Source organism: Diabrotica virgifera, chromosome 3, assembly GCF_917563875.1.
Source record: "Diabrotica virgifera virgifera chromosome 3, PGI_DIABVI_V3a".
NCBI lineage: Eukaryota > Metazoa > Arthropoda > Insecta > Coleoptera > Chrysomelidae > Diabrotica > Diabrotica virgifera.
In genome coordinates, this window is record NC_065445.1 from 107,709,995 (window position 1) to 107,724,289 (window position 14,295).

Below are 14,295 nucleotides of genomic sequence, written 5' to 3' on the forward strand. Positions count from 1 at the left end.
CACGCCTCTGGTAACAGCGGAAAACTATCTTTTAAGACTAGTTAAAGTACCCTAGCGTGTGTAAACTGTGTGTCAAGTTTGAACAAAAAATATTAAAAGGTGCTTGAACAATGGTAAAATCATTTTAGAATATTTGTAATCAAATACTCTGTATCTCGGTAAGGAGGAATATTTTATTTAACTGTTTTGGGTTAAATCTTCGTATGTTGTGCTTAGGTTTCTCCAGTTCAGGGGCGGCCCGTCGGGGTAGGCAAGGTAGGCGCCGCCTACCCTCTTCAAATGTAGTACAATAATATAAATTATTAATATAAATTACTTATTTCAAAATTGTAATTTATAAATTTTGACACAATATCTACAATAAAATAGCAAAAATTATCCAAATTATTTTTAAAAATATCCAAAAAATTTTCTACGTAGTTATAATTATTGTACGCTCCTTGTAGTATCAGTAGTAGTGTATAGATTCTATATTCTCCTTGGTCAGGCACTCGGGAACGTAGCCTGAAATAGAACGACGCCAACACCGAATTGACGTGCGATCTCTCTCTGTTTACGCGAGCAGGCCTGCTGCAGGTCTGCTCGTAACGACCGTATTCTACGATTTTGAACGGGCGGATAGGCACAGAGTCTTATAGCCGGACCTACAAAATTTTATCAGTTGCTTCTCTTGTGTCTTGTGAAACTGTTTTAAAATAATTGTTTTTTGATTTTGGCTGTTATTAGTAGGTTAAGTATTGAATAAAACTAGGTAGGACAATTTAAATTTGTTTATGAAAACTGAATAATGTGTTATTAGATTATATAGATAATTAAAAATTTAAAGCGAGGTTAATTGTTAAACTTATCAATTTATTCAAATAGTAAATTATTATTTGATACATAAATAAAATAAGTAATATTTGACGTTGTTGAAACGTAGGTGTGTTAGTTTTATTGGTGGAAAAACTTTAGTCATCGAATATGAATATTTTAAACGATGTAATATGCAGTTTGATCGAGATGCCTTTTTCAAGGCGCCAAAATCAAGAAAGATTAGTAATTATTTCAATGGGCCGGCCTTTACAAAATTTAACAATTTTATCCACAGATAAGACAAAAGACAATCAACCATTTTCGAGATCGTTTAAAACAATATGGTATGAAAATCATAAATGGCTAAGCGGAAGTTATTTTAAAAATTCACTTTTCTGTTGGCCTTGTCTGTTGCTCTCAAATTTGAAGCAAAATGTTTGGGTGAGTCAGGGATAATCAGATTTGAAAAATTTATCAGCTAGTGTAAAAAAACATGAATCTTCGAAAGAACATTTAAACAATTGCTTAGATTTAAAACGGTTAGAAAAAAATAAACAAACTACTGACAGTGCTTTCGCTGGACATATTTCTCTATCTAATAAGATATATAATGAAGAAGTTGAAAAAGATTGAAGAAGTTGAAGAAATTGATGTTACAATTCTTTTAGCAAAACAAGAACTTACATTTCGCGGTCGTGATGAGAGCCATAATTCTTCAAACATGGGTAATTTTAAAGAAATTTTTAATTTAGTAGTTAAACGCGATCAGGAAATCCAGGATCATGTTAAAAAATAGAAGGGGTGTTCACGGGTTTGTCAAAAACAATACAAAATGATTTAATAGATTGTCTTGCCGATTACGTAAAAAATGAAATTTCAACAGAAATTAATGAAAGTCAATTTTTTTCTATACTAGCTGACGATACTACTGATATAACCGAAAAATCACAGTGTACTTTAACAATCCGTTTTGTTAACAAAGTTGGTCAGGTAACAGAAAGATTTTTAGGGTTTTTTGATGTTAGCGATAATAGATCTGCAGACGCTCTATATAGTTTAATTTCAAACGTGCTTGAGCCATATGATTACAAAAATAAATTAATTGCTCAATTTTACGATGGTGCAAGTGTAATGGCTGGCTCTTTAAACGGATTACAATCAAAAATTAAAGTAGATGCTCCAAAAGCAATTTTTACACATTGTTGCGCTCATAGATTACATTTAGTATTGCAAGACGGCTCAAAATGTATTACAAACTGTATGATATTTTTTGTCGCCTACCCGAAGTATATGTGTAGCCTACCCGCATACTGAGGTCACGAGCCGCCACTGCTCCAGTTATGATATGGACAATTGTTAATGAAACACCCTGTATAGATAAGATATAAAAATATTTTTTACTAAAATTTTCCAGTGTTACCTGTAGTAAGCAACAAGTTTTGCCTTTACATCAGCATTGCACATCGATATGCGACACTGAAGTCAAATATTAACAATACAATATTATACAATGTTAGGTGACCGAATGAACATTTTCTGTTATACAAGAATACTAAAAAACTAAAAACAATACTTACAACAGATATAACGATATTCCAGCTACTAATGTCTCTGGACTCGGGACTACGTAACTAAATTTTCAGGTATTACTTTCATGATCTGATGTTATTTATGGTAGAGTAGTAGCCACTGATACTCCACTGCAGTTTGTTTATTAATTTACTCTCGATACGTTTTCGCGAATGCGAATACGTTCGATTATGTTTTTTCGCGACGATTTATAACATGGTCAACAGACCACGTGGAGTCTTGGAGGCCGGCGGCGGCCAAAGTAAGTAAAAGTTATTAGTTTGGAACGCACGCAAATGTGCCCAACTACCGAATCGACAGCCGTGCCCCCCGATCTAGCACGATATCCGCCGAGTGGAAAATATAGAGGATAGAGGTGGGCACTATCGAATTGAAAGGAAAATGAACTCCGGATTCGTTAAAAAATAAAAGAGCATAAATTAGGTATTATCTGATATTTTTATTTTAATATAAGAAAGGCCCAAATAACAACAAATACTGTTGTTCTTCTCAAACTATCTCTTTGATAGCTCTTGGTTTTATTTCGCATGCTATTTTAGCGGCTCAGATGTTTGTAATATGATTTTTATGAGGTCTGGAAATTTCCGAGAAAGTATTTATATACGAAAAAAAAATGTACCGAGTATAACGTTCCAATTTATATGGCGTTTGTGGATTTTCAAAACGCATTCGAATCCTTCCACTGGCGGATCTAGAATCTAGACAATTGCCTTGGGAAGACATAAATAATAACTTTTATGCATTACGTTCTCTTAATTTCCCTAAATAGCGGGTTTGAATTTGTCTGTCTATATAAAATGTTTATGTTTTAACAATTGGCGGGTGTATGGGGAAAGGGATACATGTCAAAAAAGTATAATTTTGGGAAAACGGGTTTTTGTGATTTTTGTGGCGTAAATGCAATACTATTTAATTTTTCAATAAAATGTGTATTAGCTTCTGTGTATGACTTAATTCTGACGCAAGAACACGTTTTATATAGTAAATATGGATTTGGTATATCGAATATTTAAAAAAAAAATAGAATGAATGCGTCTTTTCACAAACATTTTTTATTAAAGCCTAGGTACAAACAAAACATATCTACTTATTATGCTTTTTCTCATGAGGATCTTTCAGTGCGTCACAGTTTTTCGATTTCTTTCTAACGCATTAAATTGTATGTGACAGAAAAAAACGCACGTCGGTGATTACATTTCGTCGGTGACATTTATAACATTTATTCTAGTTGTCAATAGATGGCCCCATAATCGAAAATAAAATAATTTGCGAATTATATAATATATTCTACGAATATAATCTGAACAATTTATAAGACTAAGGGCCGGTTGTTCGAACGCTAATCAACAATGATCACTATCAAATATTTAATTACTGTCACCAAAACTGTCAATGTCAACTTTTATTGGGTTGCTGAAAACATAATTGATTATAATTATGAGATTAGTTAATCAATTAACATAACAATTATTAACATAATTGATTAAGTAATTTCATAATTGTAATCAATTATGTTTTCAGCAACCCAAACAAAGTTGACATTGACAGTTGGTGACAGTAATTAAATATTTGATAATGATCATTGTTGATTAGCGTTCGAACAACCGGCCCTATACAAATCAAAGAAAATACCATTTTATAAATGCAATATACACAATTGATTTGTTTTTTTGCCAAATTGCAAATAAAATGTGACAACTGTCAGATTTAACTAAAATGTCATGTCACTAAAATGTATATTATCACGGACTTACCTTTTTTTCTATCATTTGTGACGCACTGAAAAATGCCCATGAAAAGAAGCATACTATTCTCCTTTTCATGTACATTTTTCAGTGCGTCACAAATTATAGAAAAAAAGGTAAGTCCGTGATAATACACATTTATGACATTTATTCTAACGTGACATTTTAGTTAAATCTGACAGTTGTCAAATTTTATTTTCAATTTGGAATAAAACCAAATCAATTGTGTCTATTGCATTTATAAAATGGTATTTTCTTTCATTTGTATAGTCTTATAAATTGTACAGATTATATTGATAATAGTATTATTTTATTTAATAAATAATTCTTTTTTGATTATGGCGCCATCTATCGACAACTAGAATAATCACCAAACTAGAATAATAGGGCTTTTCATTCACAGTCAATTGTTTCGAGCTCCTGTCAAAGGTCGTATAATCCGTGTATATTAATATTATACACAGATTATACAACATATGACAGAAGCTCGAAACAAATGACAATCGATGAAAAGCCCTATTACCAAAGTATTCACAGACGTGCCTTTTTTTCTGTCACATACAATTTAATGCGTTAGAGAGAAATCGAAAAACTGTGACACACTGAAAGATGATCATGAGAAAAAGAATAGTAATTTATTATTGTTAATTATCTTGTCATTAGCTGTTGTCATTAAATTATTGTTTAAAATTATGTTATATTTATGTTGACTTATATCTATTAACCCAAACGCAATTCAGAAAAAAATTGGAACGCTTTTGATCATATGTGAAGATATACATACCTCTATTCACAGAAAATTTCATTTATTTTGACGTACCTATAGGTAAGTATACATAAGCCCATATTACTTTAAAAATCTCATTTTGTTTTCACCCAATTTTGAAAAAATGTGAAAACTTTGAATTATCCACGTCCGTCTGTCCGTCTGTCTGTCTGTCGGTCTGTCTGTCTGTGATCACAACTCCTCCGTCAACAGCTAAAATGACAAATGAGGTGTCAAATGAAAGCTTATAATCCAAGGATGGTATTAAAGGTGAGAAATTTTGCATAGGCTATCTGACCGTCGGTCTGCCCGACCGCGAATATAACTCCCCCGTCCTTATACCAGCTAGAATGGCAAATGAGGTGTCAAATGAAAGCTTATAATCCAAGGATGGTACTAAAGGTGAGAAATTTTACCTAGGCTGTGTGTCCGTCGGTCTGTCCTACCGCGAATATAATTCCTCCGTCCTTATACCAGCTAGAATTACAATTGAGGTGTCAAATGAAAGCTTATAATCCAAGGATGGTACTAAAGGTGAGAAATTTTACCTAGGCTGTCTGTCCGTCGGTCTGTCCGACCGCAAATATAACTCCTTCGTCTTTATCCCAGCTAGAATGACAAATGAGGTGTCAAATGAAAGCTTATAATCCAAAGATGATAATAAACGTTAAACATTTTACCTGCGCTGTCTGTCCGTCTGACCGCGAATATAACTCCTTCGTCATTTTACCAAAGGTGAGAAATTTGACCTAGGCTGTCTGTCCGTCCGACCGCGAATATAAGTCCTCCACTATACCAGCCAGAATGACAAATTGAGGTGTCGAAAGAAAGCTTAGAATTCAAGGATGGTACTAAATATGAGAAACTTGACCTAGGACTTCCGGTTTTAGAAATGCGACCAAAAGTACTGTTTTAAAGTCACCGGAATAGTACAAGTGATATATTATTCGACGCGACTTCGAAGAGAACAAATATATACTTCCGGTTTCACGACTGTTTGTCCATCTGTCTTTCTCCTCTGTTATTAATAAAGATAGAATGAGACATGAGGTGTCGAATGAAAGCTTATAACCCAAGGATGGTATTAAAGATGAGAAGTTTGACATCGGACTTTCGGTTTTAGAGTTGCAACCGTAAGTACTGTTTTAAAGTCACCGATATAGTATAAGCGATATATCATTCGACGTGCCTTAGCAAGATGAGAACAAATGTAAAATTTTGGTTTTTATATCATTTCCAGTTAAAAAGTTCTAACCAGAATACCAGAAGTGCCGTTATAGTCGCAGAAATATCACATGTAACACATCAATCGAAACGTATTGAAAAGTTGAGTTTGAATCTTTAGTTTCGATTTTGAAGTCATTTCTGTTTAAACAATGATGACCCAAAGTTTAGTAAAAATGACTCAAAATTAGTAAAATCGTTTATCCATCCACTTTCGATTACTTTGGGTGAAATCCTAGGACTTATGAAGTCCAATTACTTGTTTAGTCAGTTATATCTTTTTACACATATCAAATCGCAAGTAAATTTGTGTAGAATGGAATGACATATTTCTTTTCCTCTAGGTGTAATATCCATTTTGAATGTATGGTGTACTTAGCTCATTTTGCGCATTTTTCGACATATTATATCCCTTTCCCCATACACCCGCCAATTTTTTCTTTAATTTTGGACCTTGTTGCCTTATACATCCAGGATCTTCTACAAGAATTAAATACAGCACAAATAGTACAGGGAGCTATAAACAGTCATTATAAAGGGATTATCAGGAAAGTATATTTGTGTGAAAGCTTCTTGCAGATTTTCTTCAGTAGCCACTATTAAATCCTTGTATAAAATGTATTAATGTCGAATAATTTGATAAATAATCATTCCATTGTTAGCATTATAGTCATACAATGATGAGCGCGCTAATAACCGGCAAAATAACGCAAAAGATGGAAAACATAATAAGTTGTGAGATAAAAAGAAATGAAACTAGTGAAAGTGGGAAATTTAGCGATAAGAACCAATAAATTTATATTCTATTTATCGTTTCCAACCTTTAGACGTATCAGAGGAGTATGTCAACTAAAACTGTCACTGTCACAGTGGCAGTTGCCAAACTCGTCCAATACGTCTAAAGGTGGGAAACAATAAATAGAATATAAATTTATAGGGTTTTATCGCTAAATTTGGCACCTCTACTAGTTCATTTCTTTTTATCTCACAACTTAATATGTTTTTCATTCTTAACGTTATTTTCCGGATATTACTGTATATACAGAGTCACAGAGATTGTCATAGATACACCCTCTGAAGATCTCTAATGAGAGTGAAACTAGTAAGGTCGTTTATGACGTTCTCTGAACGAACTGAAATATAGGACGTCTCTTGATTTTCAAGAGTGAATTCTTCTTTTGTTAATGTTTACCCATGTATTTTTGAATAAACACATCAGAGTGACGAAGTGTTATACGTCTTCAATTTGATAACATGTACACGCCATGAGAATTTTGTTCACTGCTCCAGTATTTTGCTTTTTGGACCACTGCAGTAAGTAATTGTTCATATTCTTTGTAATTGACGTCTCACGTCTCATACTTTGTTGAAATCAAGTTTAACTCTCCCCCGATAGCGAGTTCCAAAATTGCTTTTGGTAGGGGAGCCCAAGCGGGGATTTTTGCAGTTACTCGAGCGCGTCAGATTATCATATGGGGAGAAACCTGGTACCCTGCAGATGTACCTCTACCATATATTGGCTCTTAACACAGGGGAGTTCGTTAAGGGGGGCCCGAAAAAAAAATCTATCCTTAAAAAAATTCGAAATTGTCAGATTAAGATAAGGTAAGTTAAGTACATGCAAAATGGTAGGGGAGCAAAGTATGCTAAATGTGCAGTCACTCGAGCGCTTTGGAGACCCATTGGGTTGTGAAGAGTAGGTCCTAGAACCAAAAAAAGTTAAGTAACATTTTCCATTTTAGTGGGCGCTTGTCATTTTTTAATTTAGTTTTCCATTTCCAACAATCGTTTTTTCCGATTATAACGCCATCTATGCATAATTCGAAAAAATGTTTCGAATAAAAGTTACTTATTTTTTCGTAAGTAATCCAAATTCGATAGATTTTTAAAAAATATTGAGCACATATTTTTTAGTTTTTCGATCTGTCATTCATTTCGCGAAATATTCGCTTTTTTCTTGTGAAACTTTGGGACTCGCTCATTTTCTTACGCCCGGCTCAAATTGTCAGATTTTTAAAATATACACTCTTTTGCATGTACTTAACTTACCTTATTAAATTAAAAAATGGCAAGCGCCGACTAAAATGGGAAACGTTACTTAACTTTTTTTGGTTTTAGGACCTACTCTTCACAACCCAATAGGTCCCCAAAGCGCTCGAGTGACTGCATATTTAGCATACTTTGCTCCCCTAATATTGGAAAAGTTTCCAATATTTACAGGCATTATTACAAATGCGTTGTCCATTTAATTGAGAATAATGTATGGATAAATAATTTTTTGTAAATGAGTATAAGAATATAGAAATCTTTATGGCAGTCTATGCAAAAATCATGTGCTACTTTGAAAGGAATTATATTAATGATTGATCTTGCATAGTAATTTTTTACACGGAGTTCCATAAAGATCGAAATGCTACAGCAATTTAAATATTATAGGTTAATAAAAATTACAGTTTGAACCAACTCATCAGAGGCGGCTTTACCTATAGTGCAGGGTGTGCAGTGCACACGGGCGCCGGGAGGTTAGGGGCGCCTAACATCAAAGAGCGGGTCCTTTACTTTGTTTCAACATAAAATATGAATTTTTTTTTAAATAGGAGGCGGAAGATGAATCAGTAACTTACGCGAAAATATATTTTAAAGTAAACTTCTACTATTACGTATAAGATACCGCAACTACTAAATTTGACAAACGCTTCGAACTTTTAAAGCAAAATAATGACACTTTTTCGTTCCTTCAAAAATTAAAGCACTGCAGTAAGCGGAGCGCCGCATACTGCAAACTTTTTATCGGCCGATAGTTTAGTCGGGATGGCCTGTTAGTGCGCATACCGAGCCAACTAAACAGTCAGGTTGGTGAAGAGGGCGCACGCTATTAACAGCCGACCGACTATTCTCGAACGATTTAGTACTAAAGTTCTTATTTGACTGTTGAAGTTAGTAGTCGCACAATGAAAAAATTTTCCAGAAATGTTATTATCGCTCTCATATAATGGAGGAGGAAATCCAAGAAGAGATTCCGAGAGTATTGAGCGCATCCAATTTACAGTGAAAGAAATAAGACGACGCGACGGTTAAAAGTAACAGACGTAATCCAGAATATTGTCATGTTAAAATGGAACTGGCAGGACACATAAGAAGAATGGAAAATAACTATTGGACGAAGCAAATTCTTAAATGGCGACCAACGACTAGCAAAATAAGTAGAGGCAGACCTCAAACAAGATGGACTGATGACATCAAGTGAATGGCTGGTCACGAATGAATGCAAAAAACAAAAAACTAAAATGAATGGATACACCTAAGGAAGGCTTTCTTCTGGCAATGGATAGAATAGCTGTTGATAATGGTGATGATGCATTCTCAGTGACAGATTATTTAGTGAAAAATTCTACACAATGTATTCTAAATGACTTGATTACCCAAAAAAGTTTTTCGCCTTTTATCGGATGATCTTAGTCACCGTCAATGAACTAGTCATGCTTATTGGGCCATGCAGGTTTCTACAATTAACGATTGTGAATTAGACGATGCCATTTTCTCGCAAAATGTTACAAAAATATTCGGATTGGATACCAAACTAGGAGAGAATTGAACTATCGACCGATAAACAATCGTCGTGTGTGCGCAAGTCCTAGTTAGCTCACACTGATTAAACTGTCGGCCGATATTTGGTCGACAAATTAGTTTGAAGGCAAACTATCTGCCGATAAAAAGTCTGCAATCTGTCTCTCTTTTGGGTAGGTTGTTCTGACGCCGTGAATACCTATTGGGTCCCGACATTCCTATTCGACTATTCCATTTTGACTGCGCATCTACCAAAGGGCGCCAAAGCATCGACTGCACACGGGCGCTACATGGGCTAGAGCCGCCTCTGCAACTCATGTAATTTAACAAATTCACCATGGAACAAGAAAACAACTCATTTTCGTTTTTGAATATGCTAATCACAAAAGAAGAGACAAAATGTGCAACCAAAGTCTACAGAAAACCAACCCACACCAACAGCTATTTAAATTACCATTCTAACCAACAATCAACGTAAGCATCAAAAAAGGAATTTTCAAATCCCTATATGATAAAGCCCGAAGCTCCTGCTGAAAAAAACCTGCTAGCAAAGGTTTTGACTAAAAATGACTACCCATTGTCCTTCGTAAACAAGGAACTTCACAACATTAAAGAAAGGAAACAACAAAACACCACAAGCAATCTAGAAACATGTACAAAAAGGAACTTAAAAAGATAACAATACCAAATACCATATTATGTAAAGTGCTTATCAGAAAAATTTAAAAGGATAGGGAAAAAGTACATTACAATAACATTCAAAACAATCAATATACTGACATAATATCCTTTTTTAAATCAAACGCAACAACTACTCACAAGAAAAATGAAAAACTATGTAGGTACATCTATAAAATACCATGTGAATGCAACAACTAGTGTTGCCCAAAATCGGTCTTGGTCTTGCAGTCTTGGTCTTGTTCTTGCGTTTTAGCAAGACCAAGACCAAGACCAAGACCGCCTTATTTTAGCAAGACCAAGAACAAGACTGACCGCGCAAGACTTGAGCAAGAACAAGACCAAGCCTGCGAGACTCTTGCGTCTTGCAGTTTGAGTGTCGTTTTATGGAATAATACAGGGTGTAACAAAAATACAGGTCATAAATTTAATCACATATTTTGGGATCAAAAATAGTTCGATTGAACCTAACTTACCTTAGTACAAATGTGCACATAAAAAAAGTTACAGCCCTTTGAATTTACAAAATGAAAATCGATTTTTTCCAATATATCGAAAACTATTGGAGATTTTTTATTGAAAATGAACATGTGGCATTCTTAAGGCAGTAGTATCTTAAGAAAAAATTATAGTGAAATTTAGACACCCCATAAAAATTTTATGGGGTTTTGGTTCCTTTAAAGCCCCCCAAACTGTTGTGTACGTTTCAATTTGATTATAATTGTAGTACCATTAGTTAAACACAATGCTTTAAAAACTTCTTTGCCTCTTGGTACTTTTTCGAAAAGTCAGTATTTGTCGAAATATTTTGCATATTATTTGTCAAATCCACCACATATTTGTATATGGCCACATAATGTTATGTACATCTGTGATATGGCTAAGTACGATTATGGAGACTTGATAATAATAGGAAAATTTATTTATGATTTACATATTTAGGTATATTTTAAACCATATTAAAAAAGAAGTCACATCTCGATAAAATGTGCCTTATCGAAAAAATACACAGAAGCAAAAAAGTTTTAAAAACAATCTGTTTAACTAATGGTATCGCAGTAATAGTTTAATTGAAACGTACACAACCATTTGGGAGGTTTAAAGGAACAAAACCCCCATAAAATTTCTACGGGAACATACATATTAGAAAAGAAGCCGCAACTCGATAAAAACTGCCTTGTCGAAAAAATACTAAGAACCAAAAAAGTTTTAAAAACATTGAATTTAACTAATAGTATCACAATAATAATTTAATTGGAACGTACACAAAAGTTTGGGTGGGTTTAAGGGAATAAAACCCCCATAACATTTTTATGGGGTGCACAAATTTCACTATAATTTTTCTTTAAGATATTCCTGCCATAAAAATGCCACATGTCCATTTTCAATAAAAAATCTAGTTTTCGATATATTGGAAAAAATCGATTTTCATTTTGTAACTTTAAAGGGCTGTAACTTTTTTTATATGCATATTTGTACTAAGGTAAGTTAGGTTCATTAGAACTATTTTTGGTCCTAGAATAGGTGATTTAATTTATGACCTGTATTTTTGTTACACCCTGTATATTAGTTCGGGTATATGCTTAGAGACTATGAGATACAAAAAAATATGTAACAAAAATTTGGAAAAATGGATTTATCCGCATTATGAACAATACGATGAACATACATACCGAATTAAAAATATGAACACTTATTTATTGGATACGTACTCAGAGGTCATACTAAATTATTATACAATGTAAAAATAAAATATTTCATTCTTTCCTAATATCAGACGACGCCTTCGCTCCGAAATTAATTACAATTGAGCAATTGTCTAGATTTTGAGAATAGCAACCTTTCATAAAATAATCTTCTTGTGTTGTGTGTATAACAATATCGCATTGAAACTTTTAAAGAAGTATGTCGCCTATAAGGTGATAAAAATATAATACGAATACCATATTCACTGTTACAGACAACCAATCAATTGTTTTTCCTTATCCATATCGTAAAGACTAAACGTCCTACTTTTTGCAGGGTGTGCAATTAGATATTAGATCAATCGGCCAAACAAAATTTTTTGCTGAAAAAGCAGTAGATAAGATGATGCCTGACTACCATGTATAGTCCATTCGCGCACGGTAAAATGCTACAAAACCTTCAAATTTCAAAAAAAGAGATATTTATTATTATATAAAAAGAGATATTGGCCGATGTGTGATTTTGCCATTGTTTTTTTATTGTTAATGAAGAACTTATGAGAGGATGGGTGATCCCTAAGCATTAAAATCTAAAAAACAATGTTTTTTAAAATGAAATAAACAAATTACTTATCGACAACTGATAAATAAAGTTTAAACTTCAGTTTAGGCACTTCGAGATTTCGAAAATAATATTTTTTTCCGCCTACCTCTACCGAAAGTATACTTTTCCGGACCTGATTGTAGGGAGCAAAGTTGTACTTTTCCTCCCTAGGGAGGAAAAGTAAAAGTAACGTCATGGTATTTTATTCATGAAATATAACTTATTGACGCCCTTTATAATATCTATTTTCTATTACGTAAGTATCTATACATTTTAACATTTATTTATAAAACACTCTGTATTTTGCAGAATGGTAAAAAACAGTAAATTGTTATTTTGATTTAACAATGTTTACATTAATAATTTGACTTATATTTGACAGTTGATAGTTATATTGTACCTACTTGTTAGATTTAGTTCTAATAAATTTTATTGGTTAGTTACATAAAATAAATTAAGTAAAAATGAAAAAATGACTTGTTATTTGAGGAAGGTGGAAAAACCATATGTATAACATGGGAGTAAAGTGCCTTTTCCTCCCTTGAATGATTACTACCCTCCGCTACGCGTCGGGCAGTAAACTTCATTCTCGGGAGGAAAAGTAGCACTTTCCTCCCTTGTTATACAAATAGCTATTACTTGTGTTTTTGAGCCTTGAACATCGTCATTTTTCGATTTTTTTCAGTTTTAAATTGTTTATAACTCGGAAACGAATAACTTTAGACAAAAACTACAAAAGACCTTTTTTGTTCCATATGATTCAAAGAACCTAAAATAAGTCTGCCAGGGCTGAAACAATTGATTTTTATAATTTGTTTAATTATTTTTTTTTAAATAAATATAGAAATAACTCAGAAGTTACGGCATTTCGGTATAGGAAATATTACATGAAAATTAATTAGTAGTTATTATGGTTCAAAATGCAAAAATATACAGGGTGTTCTATTCGAAATACTAAAGTTCATTATATTTTCAAAAAAACGCAAGATCTGGTAACAATCTGTAATTACCACTATAATATCGGCCGCATTAGAAGACCTTTACTCACCAAATTCTATAAAAATCGTTTAAGTCGTTTCCGAGATATTTGAGGCATTCCATACATAAAACTCACTCTGTATAAATGTTATATAATTAAACTGCGTGTATTACTTTGTATTAATTCTTGTTAAAAAAAAGTCAATCTTAAAATTTTCACCTAATAGCAAACAAAAATTTTCAACTAATAATAGTGTCAAAGCTATTGCGTACTGTGCTGTAATTTAATTTGCATTTTTTTTATTTTTTATTTGAATAATTGGCAAATTGTAGAACTCTTTTATTCCATTTCATTTCATATACCTAATGTGAGAGTCCATCAATCCCTTTCTAGACAGATAATGTTCTTTAAAATACAGTCTAGATAAGTTTATGTCATTTGTTTGATTTTTTGTGTTTTCACCATGTTTTAGCACATGTCAGGTTATTAAATATGCAAACGTTTATTAAGAAACAGACTAACTCCCCAGAAGATAGCCCAGTTAGTTAGAGTATAGGCAGGGATAGTTTAGATCGTGGGTTCAAACCCACCTAATGTGAGTTGTTTATTAATAAATAGCAATATGCTAGTGGGTAACTGCGAGACTTGCAAGACTCTTGCTG

General features: G+C 33.2%; 1 protein-coding gene across 10 annotated transcripts in view; it reads right to left on the reverse strand.

The window, feature by feature from the left end:
- The window catches only part of LOC126882035 (trehalase-like), a 122,245-nt gene that overhangs the window by 52,537 nt on the left and 55,413 nt on the right, over window positions 1-14,295 (reverse strand). For 3 of the 10 annotated variants that reach the window (XM_050646817.1, XM_050646822.1, XM_050646821.1), the window contains one exon: window positions 4,915-5,109. The exons of 2 other annotated variants lie outside the window; for them this stretch is intronic. The gene's annotated coding sequence lies outside the window, so the exon portion shown is untranslated. Of the gene's footprint in view, window positions 1-2,372; window positions 2,667-4,914; window positions 5,110-5,312; window positions 5,506-14,295 lie in introns of those variants that run through there. 5 more of the 10 variants (XM_050646820.1, XM_050646816.1, XM_050646815.1 and 2 more) reach the window with 5 other exon arrangements.